We start from the raw sequence: 26,001 nt of genomic DNA on the forward strand, positions 1-26,001 counted from the left end.
CCCACCCTCCCCGAGCTTATCTCTCCATGCTTCAGGCTCTCTGCCTTTATTCCTGATGAAGGGCTTTTGCCCGAAACGTCGATTTTGCTGAAGCTCCTCGATGCTGCCTGAACTGCTGTGCTCTTCCAGCACCATTGATTCAGAATCTAGTTTCCAGCATCTGCAGTCATTGTTTTTACCTTGCTGAGACTACAAGTCTTGTCCTCAGAACTCTGCTGCACAGCATACAAGACATTGTGTAACAAGAATTTCTACTTATTAGGAAATCTCCTGTGGCAATGGAAAACAAGTGGTGTGTTTAATAATGGACATGTCATAACCATCAGAAATGAAAATGACACTGATAACAATTCCTGGGCTATCATTTATTTAGAACACAAATTCTTTTATGTTCAGAATTAAAGTTACCAGTAATTTCTAAAAACTATCAAAATTAGAATTTCTTTACCATGAACTCACTGCCATTTATCATCATAATGCTGTAACACTGAGTTCATTTCAGGGATATCGTACATTTTATAAACTTCTATAAGGTCGCCTCTCAACCTCCTATGCTCTGGTGAAAAAGGTCGAGAGTGTGGTGCTGGAAAAGCACAGCAGGTCAAGCAGCATCAAGGAACAGGAGAATCGACATTTTTGGCCAAAGCCCTTCATCAGGAAGCTCTCCAGTGAAAACAGTCCTAGCCTATCCATGATTTCTTTATAATTTAAACCTTTATAATTTAAACCCAGCAACATCCTGGTAAATCTCTTCTGAGTCTTCTCATCTTGATAATATACTAGCTATAACTGGACAGCTAGAACTGGACACAGTAGTCCAGAAGATGACTCACCAATGTCCTGTACAACCTCAACATGGCTTCCCAATTCCTATACTCAAAGGATTGAGCAATGTAAATGCCTTTTTAATTACCCTGTCTATGTATGACCCAAATTCCAAAGAATTATGTACTTGAACCCTTAGGTCCCTCTGTTCTACAATACTACTCAAGGCCCTACCCTTGTGCCAAAATTCAATAAGTCACATTTGTCCAGATTGAACTCTATCTGAGGCCATTTTTCAGCCCATTGACCCATTTGATGAAGATCCCTTTGTAATCTTAGAAAACCTTCTTCACTGTCTACTTGACCAATTTTGACGTCATCTGCAAACTTACTAAGCATGCCTTCTATATTCTCATTCTTTTATATAAATGACAAGCAAAATAATGAGTGGTATAAATATAGTTAATGGTGATTGTCTTTTCCTCGGGATGGGGGATTTTAAGACAAGGGGGAACATGTTTAAGGTGAAAGGAGATAAATTTTTAAAAAGACATGGGGGCAAATCTTTTACACAGAAAGTGGTTTGATTGTGGAATAAACTTTCTGAGGAAGTGGTGGACGTGGTTACAATTATAAGGTTTAAAAGACTTTTGGATAAGTACATGAATAGGCAAGGTTTGAAGGGATATGGGTCAGGAACAAGCAAGTGGGATTAGTTTAGTAAGGGATTATGTATGCATGGACTGGTTGGAATGAAGAGTCTGTTTTTGTCTTTTGTGACAATATAATGCTATATTTCCTGATTGTTTAAAGGGAAGGGAAACAATAAATGTATAAGCAATAGTTGTTAAAAAAAATCGCTGTATTTACTGAGTCTTCTCTCTTTTTTTTTTATCTTATCCAAAAGTGTAGTCTTTGTTCTGTCAGCAACAAACCATTCAGTTGATCAATTCTCATTAAAGAAAATATGTGGTTCTTCAACAATGGATAGGGATTGGGTACTGGTAACCAAGGAGACAGCAGAGTTTTAACATGGGTGGGAATTATGTGGGGTTCTGGGGAGCATAGTAGTGCAGAGGTGGGGAGTGGTTGTGATTAAAATAAACAAACCTTTTTTTAAAAAGAATTGTGGAATATGGGTATAATCAGCCAGGCCACCTTTTATTTGCCATCTCTGCTTGCTCCTGGGAAAGGAATCACTTGAATCACTGCAGTGCATGAACCTTGTTACAGACCTACTTGTTAAGGGGAAAGGATCCTTCCTAACTGCTCAAACTAGGCTTCTTATACATCTGAACTAAATGTTCCCTCAGCCACTTTTGTTCCAAAGCAAACTCCATCCTATTCAATCTCAGCTCATATCTAAAATTTTCCAGTTCCAGCAACATCCTTGTGAATCCTCTCTATGTTCTCTTCAGTGTGATCACAAACTTTCTGCAATGTGGTGACCAGAACTGCAAGCAGAACAGCCCAATTAGTATCTCATACATTTCTAGCATAACATCTGTGCTCTTACATTCTATGCCTCAGCTAAAAAAGGAAGGTGTCCCACCTGGTTATTTAATGTCTTATCTCATTATCCTGCTATTTTATGGGCATAGGTATACTCCAAAGTTTCTTTGCTCCTGGTCTCTTCTGAGTACCCAACTATTCTCTTTCTTGCCCTTCTCAATATATTACCTCACATTGCTCTAGATGAAATGCTATTTATTTTCCATCTGTTCACTTAACCAGTCAATTCATATCTATTTTTCTGTAGTTTACAGCTTTCCTCCTCACTATTAGTCACATGTACAATCTCTATATCTTATGCTTCTTAAGCTCCTTAATCATTTCCCTTACATTTAAATCGAAATTATTGACATATATATTTAACATATAATATATACATTGCACAAAAAAGAAAGAGACCCAGTATTGAGTTGTGAGGGTCCCACTAGAAACAACGTTTCAGTCACAAACATCCTGCTGACCATTACTTTTTGCATTCTGCCTCTAAACTAATATTGGATCCAACTTACTGTTTTCCCTTTTATCCCATGAAGTTTACTTTTCTGATCAGTCCACAATGTGGAACTAACATCCATATAGATTACATCAAATCCATAACCATAATTAACCCTACTCGTCATTTCCTCAAAGGTTTTGGTCAAGTTAGTTGGGAAAACACTGTCCCCTAAATTCAATAAAATGGGAATTATGAGGGGCTCTAGGGAGCATTGTAGTGCAGAGGTGGGGAGTGGTTGTGATTAAAATAAACAAACTTTGTTTTAAAAAAAATTGTGGAATATGGATATAATCAGCCAGGCCATCATGCTATTAACCTTAACAAGGATAAGAATATGGCAAACATAAAACCATATTATCAACTGCAATAAAGATAAGTATGTTATTAGCTGTGTCAAGAAGTGGTTTTTCAACTGTACAAAGAACAAATACACAATCAATAGTAACAAAAACAAGTTTATAACTGTACTAATTGCAACATAGAAAAATAAACTTCTGAAGTAATAAAGGAGGAGAACGTGAGGACTTAAGATGCTGGAGATCAGAATCAAGAGTGTGGTGCTGGAAAAGCACAGTAGGTCAGGCAGCATCCGTGGAGCAGGTGAATTGACATTTCGGGCATAAGCCCTTCATCAGGAATGAGGCTTGTGTGTCTGAGGGGCTGAGAGATAAGGACGGGAGTGGAGCTGGAAGAAAGGTAGCTGGGAATGTGATAGGTAGATGATGGTGCAGGTGGAAGTGATAAGTTGGGGGGTTGGAGCAGAATGGGTGGGAAGGAAGGAAGATGGACAGGTAGGACCGGTCAAGGGGGCAGTGCCAAGTTGAAGGCTAGGGACTGGGATAAGGTCAGGGGAGGGTAAATGAGGAAATTGGTGAAATTCACATTGATTCGGTGTGGTTGCATGGTCCCAAGGTGGAAGATGAGACGTTCTTCCTCCAGATGGTGGGTGGTAAGGGTTTGACGATGGAGAAGGCCCATGATCTGCATATGCTTGGTGGAGTGGGAGAGGGTTCATCCATGGGGCAGTGGTGTTGGTTGGTGCGGGTGTCCCAGTGATGTTCTCTGAAACAATCTGCAAGTTGGTGTCCTGTCCTGTCACCCCAATGTAGAGGAGACCACATTAGGTGCAACGAATGCAGTCCCAGTGATGTTCTCTGAAACAATCTGCAAGTTGGTGTCCTGTCCTGTCCTGTCACCCCAATGTAGAGGAGACCACATTAGGTGCAACGAATGCAGTAGATAACATGAGTGGAAGTATAGGTAAATTTCTGTTGGATTTGGAAGGATCCTTTGGGGCATTGGACGGAGGTGAGGGGGGAGGTGCGGATGCAGATTTTGCACTTCCTATGGTGGCAGGGGAAGGTGCCGGGGTGGTGGGTGGGCTGGAGGAGATGTGCTGGACCACATGGGGGTTACATTGTGGTCTTTGAAGAAGGAGGCCATCTGGGATGTTCTATGGTGAAATTGGTCCTCGTAGGACCAGATGTGGTGGAGGCAGAGGAATTGGGAATAAGGGATGGTGTTTTTCACAGGAGGTCGGGTGGGAGGAGGTGTAGATCAGGTAGCTATAGGAGTCGGTGGGTTTGTAGTAAATGTCCATGTCTAATTGGTTGCCGAAGATAGAGATGCAGAGGTCCAGAAAGGGGAGGGAGGTGTCCGAGAATGTCCAGGTTCCCCTCGCATTTATCTCTCAGCCACCGGCCTACAAGCCTCATTTCTGATGAAGGGCTTATGCCCGAAACGTCAATTCTTCTGCTCCTTGGATGCTTCTAAAGTAATAAAGGCAGTTGTGTAATAACAACAAAATCATGGATATAATGAAGTATAACAAGGTCAAGTGTTGGGCTATACCAATTGTAGTAAGGTCAAATATATTAGCTTCTGTAATAAGAGCAAATATATTACCAATTACCAACAAGAATGTATATGTTATCAACTTTAACTCTGACAGTATCTTGTCAACTGTAATAAGGACAAGTACATTCTCAATTGCAAACTGGTAGTTGTTGGGTGCAGAAAAAGATCTGGTAGATTGTGCAGGGGTACTACATCAGCAAGACACTTTCATTACATACTCACAACATGTTCTTAAGCATCATCTAGTGGTTTCCCTGATGAGCATCAGTGATGGAAGATAACAAATTTGTTCTCTTAGTTGAGAATAGTTTAGAAGCCCAAAGCTTTGATAAATCTGAATAGGAAGGGGGAAATATAAAACAATGAAGAATGGGAGAAATAAAATAGAAGGAGTAACACATTTAATAGAACTGTGCATGAGTATAAACATTTTCTGGGCTAACATGATGCAGATTAAACATCTATTTCAGATTTAGAAATAAGTTACCATGGCGATAACTTGTAATATAGCTATTCTGATACTTAATATTCATGGTGACACTTGAGAGAACAAAAGTCTGCAGGGAACAATGATTGAAATTTTGCAATTGGTACACACTTTTCTACTCAAATGAGAGGTGTGACTGTCTGGAACAATGAATAATAATGACATTTTACAATTACTTGGTGAAGCAGAACCCATGTGCTACATCACATTCACTCAAGTTTGATAATTAAATAGCTTTGCTGATATTAATTTTGACGTGATATACTAGTTTAGTGACAAAATTGATCTTTGCAGATGTTGTCTTAGTCAAAGTTCACCCTCCACATTATGCAAATCCAACTCATTCAAATCTCTGGTGTTCATATATTATGTTGTACAAATTCCATTCGCTTGCTATTTTTTATTGTCCTCAGTTATGTTCTCACTGACATACATTGGATCACCTGCTCCACCAATGCTTCTAATCTAAAACTCTAATCCTTATGTTCAATCCCTTTATGGCCTCTTCCTCAATATCTTTATGACTTTCTCCTATTGTATAATACCCCAGTCCCATCCCTGTGGTTTTTAATTGAGTTGAATGTGATGTCACTTGGAAATTCTTTAGGTATCTTGGAAATCAAAGAAGGTCTAGACTCCATGGGGGAGTTTGGTGAGTTGAAAGGAGTCCCTGGAATTGTATACCTTAAGATTTGTGGAGAAATAGGAAGTGAGGGTAGGGTCAGGGAGGCTGGGGGATGGTTAGGTTTGGTGCAGGAGGACTGAGAGGATTGATTATGGGAATGAATGTTTTCTGCAGAGCTACAAGCAGCAGCAATGTATTCAGTTTGAATAGCATCAAGAGATGAGTAACCTTTCTTTAAGTTTATCTTAACACGCTATTTTATCCTTTTGGGGACCACCTTTGGAACATGGCAGAAGGATTCTCAAATTATCAATCTACTGAATCAAATCACAAATTCTCTTCCAATGGCCAATAAGACCCAGAATGGGAATGAAACCAAGAGCTTCAGGCCGAGAGGTAAGGAGTGCAACTACTGAGCCACCTCTCATTAGCCAATAAAGGGCCATAAAAGTCAGACTTTTTGATGAGTACAAACAGTTGGAGCTGGTGACTTCCACCAGAATAAAAAAAATGAACTCAGATTTACAGAGTGCTTCTCTGTAAATCACTATTGAGATAATCTGGCTGTTTTTTTAAAAGGGAATGGAATAAAGATTAAAAGGAAAGAAAATAATCTGATAAATTGATTCTTTAGCTGCTTGAGTCTGCCATATAACAGGTTCATGGTTTATCAATGACTTACCTGCCTTTGCCAGATACTCCTCAATACTTCTGGCTGACAAGAGCTAGCAAAAATCTATCTATTTCTATTTTTAAATTAAACAATTTATCGAGCATCTCTAGTAATTTACAGTAATTTACAGTAAAGAATTTCTAGTAATCGTTAACCACCCTAGATGTGTTTCCTAATTTCACTCCTGAAAAGTCTGACTCTATTTTTAAAAATATGACTCTTAATCCTAGATTTCCCAACCCAATGGAAACATTTCTCTTTATTCACCATGTTGGATCTCCCTTAATTTTCTAAATTCCAGGAAATATAACCCATTTTATCAATCCGTCCTCATAATTGAAATCTGGGCATCATTCTGGTAAATCTATGCTGCACTGAATCTGAAACCAATAGGTACTTTTGAGAACTGATGCCCGGAACTGTTCACAATATTCCAGATCTAACTCAGGCTTGGTATACCTGAAACAGGACTTCTACCCTTGTATTCTATTGCTGTGCATAAGGGCTAGAATTTTGTTAGCCAAATTGATTGTATTTTGTATATGCTCATGAAATTTTAATGCTTTATGCACCTGAACCATCATGTCTCTTTGGACCTCCACTGTTCCTCGTGTTTCACAATTTAAAAAGCACACTATTCTTTCTTTTTTGGATCCAAAGTGAATGACCTCACACTTGATATTTTGCAAATCCATTTGCTACAGTTTTGCCCATTCACTTAATCTAGTAGCATCAATTTTATATTTACACCTACATTACTTCTTCAGTCCAGTGATTGAAGTTCTGAAGAACGGTTACTGCACCCAAACCATTAACTTTGATTTCTCTCCAAGATACAGCCAGGTCTGCTGAATTTTTCTAGCAATTATTTGTTTTTGTTTCGAAACTGATTGGGGTTCTACTCACTGGAGTTTAGAAGAATGAGAGGTGGTCTATTGAAACATATAGGATTCTTAAAGGGCTTGACAGGGTAAATACTGAGAGGAATAGAGAGAAGAGTCTCAGAACAAAGGGGCCAATTTAAAACTGAAATGCAGAGGAATTTATTTTTCTCAGAAAATTGAGAGTCTTTGTAACTCCTTGCCACAGAGACCTGTGGGGTCAGAGTCCTTGTGTACATTTAATACTGATTTATGTAAATAGTTTATTTTGTTTTGTCTTCCTTTTATATAACAAACTTATGTTTTATTATTGCAACTGTGTCCGCAACATTGCATATTTGAAAGTGAGGACTGCAGATGCTGGAGATCAGAGTCTAGATTAGAGTGGTACTGGAAAAGCACAGCAGGTCAGGCAGCATCCGAGGAGCAGGAAAATCGATGTTTCGGGCAAAAGCCCTTCCTGATGAAGGGTTTTTGCCCGAAATATCGATTTTCCTGCTCCTCGGATGCTGCAAGATCTGCAGTGCTTTTCCAACACCACTCTAATCTAGACAGCTGACATTCATTGTCAAGCTTCATGTGGAATGACAGGTGTCTGGTAAAGCAACTTGAACAGCTCAGCTCTCATGAAACCAGCAACAAGCCATTGTTTTCAGGAGACAGAAGTTAGCAATGGATAAAATGCATTGTCAGAATCAATTATAGACAGCTTAGCTATGGGCTAAACACAGAATAGAAAATTACCTTTGAGCAGCTGGATTTTGCATTGAAATATATTTTGAGTTGAGTTTTAAGCAGGATAAGAATTGAATACCACTTTCACCTTTCCACTCTTGCAGATCTTTGTGCAAAGTCAGTCTGTACTGAGTTAGTAGTTAAAACAGCATAATAAAACATAACATTTTCTTTCATAATTATTTTCAAGCTATAATTTTCTTAGAAATTTCCATCATTTTCAGCAGACTGGAACAGGTGCATAATGCAAAATGATCTTTGATTTGAACTTGATGCATGTCCTCTATAATTTTCAGTTGAAACATTGAATGCCATTATGTTGTCCTTGCTAATTTTAGTTGTACTTTTAGATGGTAATTATTTTGTACTGAAAGAGGTTTCATGAGTTGTCTGGATTCTCACTGTTAAGAACTTAATCCTTTGCTGCTCTAAAGAAAGACATATTGGTTAAAAAAAAGGTTAGCAAATAAATTAAATTAAATAACTTTTCATGTTCTGTTTGGTCTGTCTTTACTGTTTATGTTTTGGATCATCAGAAGGTGTTAATAGCTTAAAACTGGATAAAACCATTGACACAGTCAGACATTGTGCTTTAATAAAACCTTTGTATGAAATTACTAGAGTATAGGAACGAGGGTCTATTTCTATACTAAACGACTCTATGATACTACGACTCTATATTCAGTGCGTCTTGGTAATCACCTCCACAGTATCCCAGTGATTATTGTGTTAATCAAAGCAATGAGGAGTGGCAGACTATTTTGCCACGTGTTACCTCACCAGAAAGCTGAATTGCATCCCTACTGATGCCAATATATCATTAAATATCATTAGAAAATGACTAAGACCTGGAACTTTATCTCATGTTCCCCCTTATATTTGTGGACAGTGTATTCTGTTGTAGCACTCAATGGCCACCTGCTGAGAAAAGCCAACTCAGCGCAGGTCAAGAAAAATGCATAGGACCTCAAATCTCAAAGGCTTAATGCTACACAACACAGTAATTTATTTGTTCAACTTGCTAATCGTTATTTTATCAATCTGGTCCAAACAAGGGAAGCTGGTGATTTATAGTGAGTTATTGTTGCCTTCCCCTTTCCTCAGTTATTATCCGCGCTCTCCTGTTCGTAAGATTTATTGTGAGCATTGTATCAATCATATGATATAGCCACAAAAAGTTCATTCCTTTTAAGTAGTTACAAACCAAAATCAATTATCTAAAAGTCCAGCTGATTTGAAGTGCCCATAAATTGGGAAAATTGGATGAAATGGTAACAATGGCATTCTCACTGAAAATTTAAGTTGTTGACAATGTTGTGGATATGTGAATCAACTAGCAATCCAGAGGTTTGGAACTAACTCTGAGAGATTGGATGCTAAACCAGATAATGCCTGAAAATGAATGTGTGGATTGCATTGCACTTAACTCATACCTAATTGATAATGTAGGCCATCTCCTACTGCTGCTTACGTATATGATTACTGTGTGCAGCCAATGCTAAATATGCTTTGAATTACCACAAAATCAGCAGGCAGCCCAAAGCCTTTAGCTGCAAATGCCTCTTAAAGCTAGTTAAATAAAAGCTGCTTTAGAATTGAGGTAGATGCTAGGTATTTGAGGACTTGGAAAATTAGTAAAATGGCTGAACATGGAACAAAATAGACACCCAGACTTTTTGACAATGCAATTGAGATCTTGGTTGAGGGGTGAATATGAGTAAAGAAGTTCATGCATGTCATCAAGAGGCTCTCAATATTCACGATAATGAAAGAAAAGTCTTGGAGGTCAATACCGGGAATGGGATGCAGTGCCACAGAAGTATGATGACTTATACAAGAGGTTGCATCTTTAAATGTGATATCCTATGAATGCACTACCAATCTCAAATCACTGCCAGCAATTTCTATCAATCAGGACTCACTCTCATATTCATATACAGTTCTTCACCTCACCCTCATGACATAGCATTGTTGCAAGCCTCATATCCACATCTCACCGTTTCTGCACACCTTCGACTATCCAAACACTTGACAAAAAACATAATACGCATTGGCATATTTTTCTCTCTTCTAAACAAGATGATGCACAACCAAAGGCAACAGAGGAATTGAGTCCCAGTGGAGGAGAGTGCTAGAAATGATCAGAACTTCATTGCTGAGGTCGAGACTAGCAGCAAGACTGAAATCATTGAAGTTCACTGTATTCTTATTCTTTAACCTCATTCCTACATCCCATTACCCCTTGCCTCATTGCAGCATTACCCTGTGCCTTTTTCCTCTCAGATACCAAGTAGTGCAACCTAGCCCTGCAGTAGAAAACATCAAGAAGAGAGTGAAGAAGAAGACCTGGCACTGTCACTCCTTTTCACATTCACATTAACCAGTTCAAATGATGCAGCAAGTATTATAAAGGACAGATTAGCGGCAGGATCAACATGCGCTAAGCAACTGGGCACTACTGTAGCCAAAGAATGGAGCAATGGATAGAATGAGTACCAACTCACCAAACCACAGGTTCACATGCAAGTTCCATGCAGAGTACTGAGCCCTTTGATGAGACAGACTACAGAAGAATGCTAACAGGTGTACACTGTAAAATGCTTGACACTTTAGAATCCTCAATGTCAAGAAGCATGGATAAGTCAGCACCAACTTGGCACAAGAATTTGGGCAGAACTTGGAGCTCATCCTTTCCAGTATGCAAGTGGTTAGCACACTTCTGAACACACCCATAATGGTCAATATCTTAACTACTAATGCAACAGAAGCAGAAACATCCAGACTTTGGCTGCTGCAAGCGAAACTCAGACTTCTGACATACATCTCAGACTAAGACTACCAAGAGTTACAGCGTGTCACAATACTGCAGTAGCCTGTCCACCACAAGAGTACAAGGATCTCTGCGTGTCAATGATGGGCATAATAGAAAATAAACCTTTCCTCTTATTTTCCAATGGTAGTATTTATCCTACAGACAATCGGTGTTCTTCCTGTTGACTGTCAGTAAGCTAGCCCAGCTTGTTGCTGTCTGTATCAAAATGGTGCAGTCGAAAGCCACATCTTTTAGGTCCAGAGTTGCTGAATCTCATTTGCTAAAATCTTTTCCAATCTCCCTCCACAAGAAGTATGTTGTCATCCATGAATCATGCTGCAACCATTGGAATGGCACTGCCTAGCAGAGGGGCTTGAGAATCTTTTTACCTGAAAAACTTTGCTTTTAAAAATAGCCTAAGATAAAACCTATTGAGAATTACAAATTGAAAAATAATCGCAGAGTACAAGTATAAAAAAGAACCAAAAATTTAAGGAACCTAAAACATTATATGATGTAAAAAGTCAATTCATTTAACTTATCACTGATGCTTATATGAATGTCTGCAGTTACTACTAAATTTCATTTAATTTCCATTCTGTACATAGTTCAAGCAAAATCCAGTTTCTACATCCCAGGAATAGGTAAAAAGTATTAATTTATTTGCAGAGTTTAATCTTGATGGGACCCAAATTTTAAATTTGCCCTCTGCTCAATTTTCATTATTTCTGGAGGGTCATAATAGGATGTTTTTATTCACTTCTTGGTGGATACCTTTGGGAAAAAGTTTGGGCTTTGCGAACAATTATGAATTAGATACTAATGTCAGTTTCAAAATTTCTAGTTTGCTGACACCAGCTGCCTCATCTTCACCATGGACCTATGACAAACATGACCATCCCCATCAGGATAGTCTCAGGGTTCTCTATTACTTCCTTGAAGGAAGGCATGAACTGCCCCCATCACCATCGTCCTCCACTTGGCTAATCTTGTCCTCACTTTGAACAATTTATTTAACTCCTCTCACTTTTTTTCAGGTCAAAGGTGTACATTATGGCTACCTGCATAGCCCCAGTTATGCCCATCTCTTTGCAGGGATGTAGAACATTCCTTGTACCAATCCTACTCAGGTGCATTTCCTCAACCCTTTCTTTGCTAAATCGGTGACATAATTGGTGTTACTTCCTTCTCTCATTTGGAATTGGAAAAATGTATCAATTTTGCTTCCAATTTTCCTCACCTTCACTTGGCCCATCTCTTTTCCCTTCCCTGAGAACTCTCTTTCCATTTCTGGGGATTGGCTGGCCACTGATAACCATTTCAAACTCACTGTCTCTCAAAGTTATATTGACTATTCATGCCCACACCCTGTGAGGCTCCATTCTGTAAGGCTGCATTCCATTATCCCAGTTTCTCTGTCTCTGTCACGTCTGTTCTGATTATGTCAAGCTCTAGCTTGCAATGTAGAGTCTTGCCAACAGCATGGGTTCAATTCGCACACTAGTTGAGTTTACCATGAAGGACAATTCCTTCTCAACCTCTCTCCTGACCTGAGATGAGGGACCTTTCCCTCTAGGACACTCCAGTCCACTTCTCTTCCACTTCCAACACATCCTCACAACCCCATGGCACCTCCTCCCTCTTCACCATCCAAGGTCCCAAAAACACTCTCCAGGTGAAGCAGGTTTACTTGCACTTTATTCACCTTAATCTATATGATTTGCTACTCACAATGTGCATTTCCCTTTTTTGGGAAGACAAAACAAATCTGGGCTACCACTTTATGGAACACATCCAAGCTGTCATAAAAATGATCTCTGAACTTCCAGTTGCCTGCTACTTCTACATATTACCATGTTCTTTTGCCAATGTCTCAGGCCTGCTGTAATGCTCCAGCAAGGCTCAAAGCAAGCTGGAGGAACAATACCTCATCTTCCGCCGATGTATTTTACAGCCCTGAGGTTTCAACATTGAGTTTAACAGAGCATGAACACCTTCTTCCATATTCTTTACCCACCCCCACACTCCCAGCTCCTGTCCTGTATGGATTGCCTTCTGTACAGCCAGCCCATTTTCACCTATTCACATTTCCAGTTAGCATCTGAGCTTTTCCAGAAATATTTGTTTTTGTTTCCAGTTAGCACCCAATCAACATTTATCTTACTCTGCTTATTATTTAGCAATCTTTTGTGAGCTCTTTTTTTCATCTCTCTCTGGGCATAATCTCTACTTTTCTACTCACTCCTATGCTCTCCCCAAACCCCAACACCGTCACTGCACTCCCCACCTCCGTCATAAACATAAATACCACCTTATCCCAGCTACTTTCAGTTATGATGAAGGGGAACTGGACTCAAAATATCAGTTCTGTTTTTCTCTCCACAGATGCTTCCAGACCTGCTTGGTTTCTCCAGCACTTATTGCTTTCATTACAGTAAGTTTGCAATAAGGGGTGAATCACAAAAACCTTTTGATGCATACATGTTCAGTATATGAGATAAATCGTTTTGCAGCCATTGCTGCTGACTTGCTTGTGAATTTGCCCTACTCTATTCCAATTGGTTAGCATAACCATATGTTAAGTGTGCCAAGTTTGTATAATCCTGAATTACCAATCTGGGCTTCAGTTTATCATTGGCATCTTTTTATTGGATTTTCTATTCTGTCAGTAGAAATGGCCACAACAAGTGTTTCACATTACCTGTATTTGACTTATCAGGATTTCACTATATATGAGAATCCTTTCTTGAAAATCATAAGTATATGCACATTAAAATAACTTTATTTTTCACCGTGATCAATTGTAAAAGCTGATCAAGTGCTACTTTTGAAACCTGTCAGCAAAGAAATTACATTTTTGACTAAGCACAAATGAATAATTCAATTACTTGAATTGCACTCTAGTTCTTTGACTTGTCATTTTCTTAACTTAATGTTTTTAGGTTCTTTTTCATAATGTGATCCAACTGGAAAACATTGGGAGTTATAAATGTCATGTTAAGAGCTACATGCAGCTCCAGAACCATAGGCTATCAAGCCCTAACCTTGAAGCTACAAACAAGCAAAGACATATGGGACACAGCCAGCAAGGGAAGGTACAACTACCAGGTTGTTCTGATATAAACGTGTTTCATTAGCCCGAATTGGCTATAACGCAATTGACGAATTGTGGATGTTGTTTGGATAGTGTGAACTTTGTAGTGAACGGGTAAAGCGATTTTCTATTAGCGATCTTCAGTGTGATTTTCTATAGTGCGAGGTTGCAGAGGAACACAACTGTCACGTTAGAGCAGAACGACCTGTAGTTGATAATTGCAGGCAATGTGGCAAAGCATTACAATAATTTGATCCAGAATATAAGTTTTTGGGTGGCTTTTATTTTTGTATTTTGGCCAAAAGAACAAAGTAAAGATCAACTTCAGAGAGCTGTTAAGGAGGATGGGATGATTGGTGAATGGGAATTGTTGTTAAAGTAACTCGCATTGCATTGAAATAGGATCTTCAAGGACAGCATAGGAGAAAGGTTGCTACCTCTCTTCTTCCTCTTCCTTCATGTGCTTCTGTTTCTCAGCTCCTCATCTGATACCTGGAGAGAAGACTTGGTCTTTCGATAGCAATGTTACACAGCCGACAGCAGATACTGCAAGGCTTTTTCACAGCAATTTGGAGTTTTATTGTTGCTTCAGAATACCAATAATCTGATTAGTCAAATTTCTTATAGCAGTACTTCTTTCGTTGTTTGTGATGCTGCACAATTACGCAATGGTTACAAATTGGAATCCTTGAGCATGCCCATGTCACCTAGTTGCTATCCTTTGGTTTGACATGGGTTAGGCAACCACAAAATCGTACTTGCTGCCAGATTCTGTGCATTGGCCTGAATGTTGCTTTGTTATTCATGGAGTGGAATCATTTTTAGGTGGATGTCAGAGTTGAGAGGTGGTGTATGTCGAGCAATGTACATGCAATCTATGGCATATTGCACCACAGAGATATATGTCATCCAGAAAACCCTCATTCTTGCTCCATCTTCTTAGTTTCTATCTAAGATAAATTGAAATCAAGTTTGTTTTCTATGAATGGAACGCCTTAATAACTTTCATTGTAAGTAGGAACAGCAAATAGAGAGAAGTTGCAAATATCTCCAGGCCCAGTCTGGAAGAAGGAGAAAGTGAGGACTGCAGATGCTGGAGCGTCAGCCATTGAAAAGCGTGGCACTGGAAAAGTAGGTCGGGCAGCATCTGAGGAACAGGAGAGTCGACGGTTCGGGCATAAGCCCTTCATCAGGAATGTGGAGGGGCTGAGAGAATAATAGTGGGGTGGGTGTGGGGCTGGGGGGAAGGTAGGTGGGATGGCAATAGGTGGCTGCTGGTAAGAGGTGACTGTGATAAGTCAGTGGGGAGGGTGGACCAGATAGGTGGGAAGGACAATGGACAGGTAGGACATATCAGGAAGGCGGTGCCGAGTTGGAGGGTTGGATCTGGGATGAAGTGGGGATGGGGAGATTTGGAAACTAGTGATGTCAATGTTGATGCCTTCAGCAACATGGCATCAACTTTTACCTCACTAGTTTCCAAATCTCCCCATCCCCCACCTCATTCAAGATCCAACCCTCCAACTCAGCACCACCCTCTTGACATGACCTAACTGTCCATCGCCCTTCCCACCTATCCGGTCCACCCTCCCCACTGACTTATCACAATCATCTCCTACTTGCAGCCACCTATTGTCATCCCACCTACCTTCCCCCCCCAGCCCCACACCCACCTCTCTATTTATCTCTCAGCCCCCTTCCCCCTCCACATTCTGGAAGAAGCCATAGTTATCTTCACAGTTGTGGCAACAGCAATTGGATATATTTAGTGAGAGTCTGTATGATGCAGTGTAGATGTTCAAACATAGTTCTTCACTGAGTTTCAGCTAAGAGATTTGTTCCCTGGACATCCTAGCCAGACGGATGTTCCTACAAGAGCCCAACGCTCCTTCTCCTTCCTCTTCTAAATGCCTTGTCCTGCTCTGCACGGTTTCTTCATTATTCAGCTCATGCTCTATTCCAAGAGGAAAGCCTACTACTGCAACCAAATCTGGGAGCAACTGGTTTGTACAAAACTTAGTAAACAAAAATAGTTCAGGACCTGTCCTATGTATTTTTTTTCAATTTTGGTACCTAGAACAATGGCAAAAATGGGCAAATTTGTAGCAATAAAGAGAAGAAATCAATCGGAAATTAACCTCAACATGTTCTTGATTCTTTGAATTCACACTGGCAGCAGACCCATTCTCTATCTTAATCAGTTCCATGAGTTTATGGAGGGTATGGGGCTGGGTGAGTGGAATTGAGCTCGAAAGTGGCAATGCTAGCATTAACTTAAAGTTGGATTCTAATTAAAATTACGATCTACCTGCTCTGCATAATTTCAGTGGTTGCTCACTGTGGATGTAAGTTTGCTTCCTGAGCTGGAAGGTTTGTTTTCAAACATTTCGTCACCATACTAGTTAATTTCATTAGTGAGCCTCTGGATGAAGCACTGATGGTATGTCCGCTTTCTATTTGTGTGTTTAGGGTTCCTTGGGTTGGTGATGTCATTTCCTGTGGTGATGTCATTTCCTGTTATTTTTCTCAGGGGGTGGTAAATGGGATTCAAGTCAATGTGTTCGTTGATAGAGTTCTGGTTGGAATGCCATGCTTCATGGAATTCACATGTGAGAATGTGTACTGTGCTTACTGCGCATAACTTTACATCTGAATGGAAATAGTATCTGGAGGCTTTGGTTTAACCATGGATGCCAAATTGCAGCTTTAAAAGTATTCATTGACCCTAAAAGTATATATATTATTGAGCCAAACTTCACACCAATGTTTTCAAATGCCAGAAACACATTTTAAGAATTTGAAACCAGTTTAAAAAGAACTGAAATGAAAATGACTTTTAAAGAAAGTGCGAGAAATACCTTTCCCCCCTCTGTTGCTGGTTGGCAATCATAGGAACTGGATCTTTACAATGTAACGTTGATATCTGAGCATGTAAGCAGAGGGCTGAAAATTTTTAACAGGGAACTTTTCATGTTTAACTAGCTTTTACCTTATTTATATGGCTTTGTCCAAAAAGCAAATCTGATTTTCTTATGCATGACAGATGTTTACAGTGAATTTCATATCATTGAATCATGTTCCATCATGTCTGTGTCTTTGAAAGAGCTATCCAATTAGCTCCACTAACCTGCTCTTGAATCAGAACAGCTAATATTTGCTCCTCAAGTATTCAGCCAATTCTCTTTGGAAAATTAGTATGAACATAGCATCCTTTTAGATAGTAAATTCCAGATCATGACAATGTCCTCTCTCATTTTTAAAAAATCACAATCCCCACCTAGCTTTTTTACAAATCAACTTATATCTGAATCCTCTACAAATATGAACATATTTTAAATTTCTCCTTACCCATCTGTGCCATGAAAAGTACAATCTCATCTTCTCTGGTCCCTCCACCTAATTGAAGTTCCTCATCCCATATCATTCTAAAAATCACATAACACCAGGTTATAGTCCAACAGGTTTATTTCGAAGTGTACACTTTCAGAGCACTGCTCCTTCATTAGGTAGTTAGTGGAACAGGATCATAGGACACACAATTCATAGTAAAAGATCTAAGTGTCATACAACTGATACAATATATTGAACAAACCAAGATTGCTGTTAAGTCTTTAATCACTTAGAATGCGGATGGAGGTTTCGATTGATTAATATGTAAATCCCAGAAATTTGGTACCCATGAGGACAGCCTCAAACCGGATCTTGGGTTCGTGACACACTACAGGTGCCCCTACTACACTATACACTCTCACATACACACTCACATGCAAACACACAGGCACACACACTCTTGCACACAATCACACTCACACAGACCCTCTCTCATTCACACACACACCCTCTCACAGGCATATACTCTATCACAGTTGTGCACACACTCTATCAAGCATGTACACACACACACTCACTCCCCCTCTCCCACACACAACACACACACACACACACACACATAGATCTGAGGGGTGAATTTGCATTTGAAGATTTGTATTTGCAAGTACATACTAGTTTGTTCAAAAAGCACACAATCTGTAGGCAGTCAGTCTGTGTGACATTTTATAAGTTCCCACTTTGGAAATAAAACCAGTCTGACTCAAGCTTGGGATTCAGACAGACTCTAACCTCACACCTTCAATGCATTGTCTGAGTGGAAATGTCAACTTTTCGTATAAAACCTTAAGCTGCGCTCCGAAAGCTTGTACTTCCAAATAAACCTGTTGGACTATAACCTGGTGTTGTGTCATCTTTAACCTTGCCTACCCCAGTCCAACACCAGCACCTCCACATCATATCATTCCAGCTGATCTCCTTTACCCATCCTCAACGCTCTTGACATCCATCCTCAAGTCCACGTATTAACCACAATATTCTAGCTGGAGCCAAACCAAGGAATTGTAACCGTTAAACATAATTCCCTACTTTTATAATTTTCTGGGTTGAATCTTACTTTTTTAGCTGTGAGTTGTGTTGGGTTTTTTTTAAGGGACACCATGTTACTCAGACACCTATAAGATTCTGCCTCAAGCCTCTATGCATAAAGTCTCCCAAACAATGATATTTTTAACAGCCGAATCAACTTGTCTCTCTACCCTTACTAACTTGCCTCTCTGAACATCCAGTCCTTTCTGTTTCTGATTCTTCTTTAAAATTACACCATTAACTTGGCATTGCATCTCATTCTTCCTTCAAAATTATATCACTTCAGTGCACTGAATTGCAACTGGCAATGTCATCCAGAGGCTTGTTACGATGCTCCAGACGGTTTTACTCAATCTTCAAATATTATGTTACCTGTAAACTTTGAAGTTATGTTCCACACTTACAATTAAGGAAAAGTACGTGCGCTCTGCCCAAAGACACATCCTTGGCTTATTGTTTGCTGCTATTTTAATATGAGCCACTTTTTCTGACAGCTTACATCTCAGATTCTTTGCCATTGTTTCTACTTTCAGGGGCAGGGCGAAGAGACAGATCTGTAGTTGATCTCAACCAGGATGTGAATTATTTTAAATTTTTTTTTGCATGAGGAGGGGATGGCCTAAACGTATCATTGCTGGACTGTTAATCCAGGTAACATTCTGCAGGTGCTGGAATTTCAGTTCAGTTTTAAAAATCTGGAATTAAGGGTCTAACGATGACCATGAATCCATTGTTGATGGTTGGAAAAACACATTTTGTTCACTAATGTCCTTTAGAGATGAAAACTGCCAATCTTACCTGGTCTGGCCTATATGTGAATCCACACACAAGGTGGTTGACTCTTAACTGCCCTCTAGGCAATTAGGGATAGGCAATAAATACTGGCTGCATCAGCGATGCCCTCGTCCATGAATGATAAAAGATTAAATGCTCACTACTTATTTTGAATTTCATGCGAGCTAACTGGCTGAACACCTGCACTTCCATCTAGGTTCAGGCCATTGATACATCAAAAAGAGTTGTTACCACAATACCAACCATAGAGGTTACAAATGTCCATTACTATCCAATCTGAAAAATAGTTCTTCACCACAGCCCTCTGTTTTGTTACCTTCTTAATTTTGAACCCACCCTATAACTTCAATATACTAACACATTTATTATATGACATTTAACTGAACACTTCGGAAATCAAATGAACACAATCTCAACTTCACTATATTATTAATCTTTTAACAATCAAGATAACAGCAAAATACAGTAGATATTGGAAATCTGAAATAAAAAGTGGTGAAAGTACTCATCGTCAAGGCACATTTCCACTACTTCTTATTTTTACTAACTTTAGCAAATCCATGCTAATTGTTATTTATTAGTTCATGCTTTTCCAGCGGCAATTAACTTTGCCCTCAATTATGGGCTCCATCACCAACTTTCAGCTGAATTACTTCAAGTTACTGAGGATGATTTATGTTATTTAGTTGTAATTACAATATATAATTTAAACAGTAAAGATGTATGTTAGTAATTCTGAGAATTTATATTTAAAAACCTTCCAATGCATTATGCCTGAAGTTCATAAGAATTAATGTGTTGTTCTCTGCAATTAGACAATCAAAAATGCACTTTGCATGTAGATAATTTGAAGTAAAACAAGAAAATATTCTTATTTATTATGCACTACTGTGTCAAAACAGTTGTTGAATTTGTTTTCATTATTTTGCATTTTCATAACCAGTAATTTGACAGCAAGTGGCTTTCAGTAAATCAGCAGGGCCATGATTAACTTTGTCATTGCATCACAATGGGTAAGGTAAGTTTAACACTCCTTCCTGTAACATCTCCTGTTCCTTCAGTGATTTGAAACTTTTCTGCATCCAATGAGTTATTTTCGAAAACCATTGCAGTTCTGATGATGGAAGGTAACTCATATTCTTCAATCTGAAATAACAGTTCGGAGATATGGAAGCAAGCAAAATATGCAAGCAACATATGATAAACAATGTAACATTTGTAAACACTTAGTTCAACTTTTCCGCTTATCAAAGTTCTGTTTATGGTGTGAAGATTTTTTTAAAAAAACTTTGAATACCAAATTCTGCAACTGTCCAACAACAGAAATGATGTGGAGGTGTCGGTGTTGGGCTGGGGTGGACAAAGTTAAAAATCACACAACACCCAATAGTCCAACAGGTTCACTTGGAAGTACAGTACAAACTTTTGGATCGCTGCTCCTTTGTCAGGTAGCTAGTGTTAGAAGGACATTAAAAAGACCATACACACCCTTCATTTTAGCAACTAAATCTTTTGAAAAGAAGAATTCTAGGATTTTCTTGTCAGCTTTTCCACTCTGGTGGGAGGAAAGAGCAGAATCAAATTGAAAATATACATATCTGTAAGGGTAATAACAGAATAAACTTTTTAATAGCTCTGATTCATATCTAGGAGGCAGTATTTATTGCAGGCAATTGACTTCTCACCCAGTAATTGAAGAGCTGACGAGAATCCAATGTCACTTTCTTTCAGGAAGGCTACCATTATTAAGTGCCTCATTGGAACTTTAATGGCTAGTCAAAGGTGTTCTCCAGGATTAAGGACCCGGACGTGGAAATCACTCCATCTATGAGTTGGCCAGGAACTGCCCATTTCTGGTACCGCCTTCAAGGAAGAAGTCGTGGCTGCTGGAAATGCACCCAGAAAGAGATTAGCTTCACTGAGGTGCCTGGCCACAAGTGAGTGAAGGTGCAATGAGGGGTAACTGAGAGGTTGCAGGGCAGGAGGCATGTCAGCAACCAGGACAGAGGAGTTGCTGTCAGTAGGTCCCCATCATCCAAATGTTCTTGATTAGATACACTGTGCCTTTTAACAACAGAACTCGGGAAGCCTCTAAATGGAATGAGGTCCTTAAATTTCAGGGAGGTAATCCACAAATCTTCCTTTCTGAGAATTAATTGGTGCAGAGGTGGGAAGGTGGTGGAGTTTCTACTTGCCACTCTCCTGCCTAATTAAATGACCTCCCAACCTCCAGGAGTGGACATTAAATTCTGTCCAGTCAGATTCTGAACTACTCCATTAGAATCCTGCTGCATGTCCACACCATTTCCTTCCATGCATGTCCACACCATTTCCTTCCATTTGTATTAGATGCAGGAGAAGAACTGAGACTACATAGCTCATAACTGAGGCTACATCATGATACTGGTAAAGACTCAGAAATGTTACCATGGAAACATTTTTTTCAGCCTATAAAACCAGAGGTGCTCAGAAGAAACCTTGACCTATTTAATTGAGCCATCCACTGAATCAACAATTCTATCTGCGTGTGCATAATGCAATTTCCAACCTGCACAGCTCTACCCTTACATTGGCATGAACAGTATCTTATTCTATATTCTCAAAATAAAATCTCTAATAAAGTAGTAACAAAATTAGTACCAATTAATTACACTATACACTTTCAGTATGTGCCTCATGTGTTTTACCCCTTGATAACAGTTTACAACATACAGCATCTGGGAACATAGGAACATAGGGAATAAGAGCAGGTATCAGCCATTCAGCCACTAATGCCTGCTCAACCATTTTCCTAGATCTTGGTCGATCTTTTATCTCAATGTCATTTTCCCACACCTCCTTTGATGTGGAGGTGCTGGTGTTGAACTGGGATGGACAAGGTCAGAAGTCACATGATACCAGGTTATATTTCAACTGGTTTATTTGAAACCACAGGCTTTTGGAGCGCTGCCCCTCCATCTGGTGAAGGTACTTTCCAGTGGGAGATCTAAATTAGTGGTTATGGGCTAATGCCAGTAAGAGACTTATTGGATTGCAATCTTCTCTAATGAGATTGAACTTGCTCGACATCAAAAATCCTTGCCTTCAGGAGCTTCAAGAGAAAATATTAAAATCAATAAATGCAGGGCTTCTTTAACTTCACTGAGGCTGTTTACTAGGAGCTGCCAGACATTGTGTGGATGCCAAATAAATGAGCTATGGAACTGAGTAGGTAAGGTGAACTTGGAACTGTAGTTAGCTCAACCTTAGAATCCGCCTCCAAAAAAATGTACCTGCCCCATTTTTTAAACATTAGAATTTAGCAAGAATAAAGATTAAGTCGTCTTCAAGTTATAATATTCTGTGAGGCTTGTTTATATTCAGGTTCTCCCTTAGGTATATATAAAAGAATATTATCGTCTGATGTGAAGTGTCTCATCAATGATATGCTTCCATCTGGAAAGTGACATCAAAGGTGGTTCTATTTTGAAGTACATGCCCAGCAGGCTTGGTACTACATGCTGTTAAAGTTCTAAACAAGTGTGTTAAGATTAGTGGAATATATTTTTAAATGAAAAGAAGTGCTTTATCTGAAACTTCAAAATATGATTCATACACAATGAATTACTGTGATATAGGACTTGCCTTTGGTTTATTAGTGGCCTTTCAATCACTAAGTCTGGGAGAAAGCTGCAGGTATCAAGCAACAGATCAAAAAGCTTGTCCTGAGTTTCTCAGAGAAACAATGAGGAAAAAAGAGATTCTATTGCCTCAGGAGCCAAGAGTCCCTCTGCTCAAGTGCTAAAAAGGCAGTGGGAACAGGCAGCTGTAGCAGTGTAAATAGTCAAGCCTTGACCATAGAGTCTCTACAGTGTGTAGGTAGGCCATTCAGTGGAGTCCACACTGACCCTCTGATGAGCATCCCACCTAGTCCCATGCCCTCTACCTTATCCTTGTAACCCCGTATTTCCCATGGCTAATCCACCTAGCCTGCACATCTCTACAGACTATGGGCAATTTTAGCATGGCCAATATACCTAACCTGCACATCTTTGGACTGTGGGAGGAAACTGGAGCACCTGGTGGAAACCCACACAGACACGAGGAGAATGTGCAAATTCCACACAGAGAGTTGTCCGAGGCTGGAATCAAACCCGGGTCTCTGCCTTTCTGAGGCAGCAGTGCTAACCACTGAGCCACCATGCCGCCCCAGATGATGTTGATGCAGTGTCAGTGTCGATGCAGTAACAGTCTCATATGGTCATGATCAGTAAGGTAACCTCATATGTTGTATTCTACTGACTCCACCACACTGCTTCATTCACTAAATCCCCTCTTCTTATCTATCACAAATCTCTGGCAACAATGACTCATTCCTCACAGTCATATACTCTACCACACCCTCACATTTAGTGTAGCTGGAATGTGTACACACATCTCACAGCTTCCAGCAACTGTCAGCTATTCAACTATACTAGGATAATCACTCAAACAATATTGGAGATGCACTGACCCAGCTCCATCTCTCTTGCAAGGCAATATACCTGATAACATATCTGTCATCTTGCCTTCATATGTTTTGGGGTAACACCTAGACCGTGCTTTCAAAAAACCTAGAAAAACATAGACAGTTTACCTTAGCTATCCCTTGATATTTATCATATTTACATGGTTATATTGTGTGGCTTCTACATAATATTACCAAGTAATCCAAGTTGTTTGTCATAACAATATCACGTGGACAATTAAATTATGTCACTTTGCTTTAACGCCTATACTTTTATGTTTTGACATCTTGTGAAAAAGCCTACACTAATGTAATTTGACAATGATGAGTTAACTGAACAATTTCAAAATCAAAAATGACAATGACTGCCCTGACATGCACATGAACAGGGCCTGGGTGCCAAATCCAATGACAAAACCATTTAGCATGATCACCTTGAGATGGAAATAAATTTAGTCAATGGCAATAATATAGAAAGATTACGAAATATAACGTTTAAATGCAGAGATTTTCTCCAGGTTAAATGAATAAACTTACATGTAACAGGGTCTTATGAAATATTCTATATTTTGAATGGTAAAACCTAGAAGCATAGATAGTACCAAAAGAACATACAGGTTGTTTTGCTATAACACATGTTTCATCAGCGTGAATTGGCTATAATGCAATTGACGAATTGTGGGCATTGTTTGCATAAAGCAAACTTTCTACTGCACCGGTATAGTGATTTTCTATTAGCGATCTTCTACCGTGCAATTTTGTATAACGGTTTGCCATAGCGCAATTATCTATAGAATGAAGTTGCAGAGGAACACTGTTGTCCTATTATAGCAGAATAACCTGTACATCTAGGTGGAAAAACATATGAGTGGCAACATTTCATGTGGGGTCCAGGAGACGGTGTAAAGTTTGATACTCCTGCTGGAGCCAGGCCCTGTGGGTTGGCATTGCTCTCTGTGAATTCTTGATCAGCAGCACCATGCAGGACATCCCAGCTGGGTCTGGGATCTCCAAGTCAACTGGAGTAAGTATTTAAAGTCTCTCATAGTGAAAGTCAGCACCTACCCACCAGCCACAGTTTAGCACTGGGATAGCATTGTTGAATACACTTAAGAGTACACTAACTCGACTGATGAGGTCAAAATGGCAGGTGAGATGTCAAATTAGCATTTGATGTTCACAGATGTCATAGTCAGCCTATGCTGCATTTTTACGGTATGCATATCATGCCCATGCTAATTCCTTAAGGTATAGGAGCAGAATTAGGCCTTTAGACCCATCAGGTCTGCTCTGCTATTTCATCGTAGCTGATATGTTTCCCCAACCCATTCTCCTACCTTCTCCCCATTAATACCACAATGGTAAATACTCTGCTGAAACTGTCTTTCCTACTTCTCTTAAGCTCCAGATACTTTGTCCTCCCTACATCCTCATGGTTTTGAAATCAAGACTCATCCCATTGTCTCCCACTGGAGCTCATTCTATTCTAGATTGCAAAACTGGGGATCACCTCACCATCTGGCATTTCTTTCGACGTGCAATCTACAGGCTTTTAAAATCTGAGGTAGGTACCGCCAGACACTACTTATTGATTCACCTTGTCTACCTTCCATATTTTTACGATCCTAGCTGTGTCCGCATTACCTTATTATTTTTCTCCTTGAACTTTATTTGTATTTGTAATAGAAGCATGCTTAACTACAGGAACCTGTAAAATATTGAGAGTGAGTAGTCCACTGTTCATAGAATCTGAGGCCTGAAGAGCCACACAGCTCCAACGTACTCAGCCTTAATTAAATCTGCAAATCTGACCTTTAACGTCAACATGTTTGAACGATTTTTGATCTTTTCAAACTTTGTTGCTGCTTCTTTATGACTCATCTGAAAAATACCTTGTGCGTGGAACTCCTTTAAAAATAGAATCACTGTTAAATTACATTTAGTGCAAGAGGAATGCACTGAAATGAACAGAGTGGGAGGCAGAAACAGTGTGAACTTTTGGTACAGAACTTACTAATTTGTCACTGCCAGTTGACATTAAGAGATCTCTGAGGTAAAAACAATCCCATCCTGGCACTTTCCCCTGCCACCGCAGGAACTGTAAAACCTGTGCCCACACCTCCTCCCTCACCTCTATCCAAGGCCCTAAAGGAGCCTTCCACATCCATCAAAGTTTTACCTGCACATCCACTAATATCATTTATTGTATCCGTTGCTCCCGATGCGGTCTCCTCTACATTGGGGAGACTGGGCGCCTCCTAGCAGAGCGCTTGAGGGAACATCTCCGGGACACCCGCACCAAACAACCACACCGCCCTGTGGCCTAACATTTCAACTCCCCCTCCCACTCTACTGAGGACATGGAGG

Source organism: Chiloscyllium plagiosum, chromosome 31 (assembly GCF_004010195.1).
Source record: "Chiloscyllium plagiosum isolate BGI_BamShark_2017 chromosome 31, ASM401019v2, whole genome shotgun sequence".
NCBI lineage: Eukaryota > Metazoa > Chordata > Chondrichthyes > Orectolobiformes > Hemiscylliidae > Chiloscyllium > Chiloscyllium plagiosum.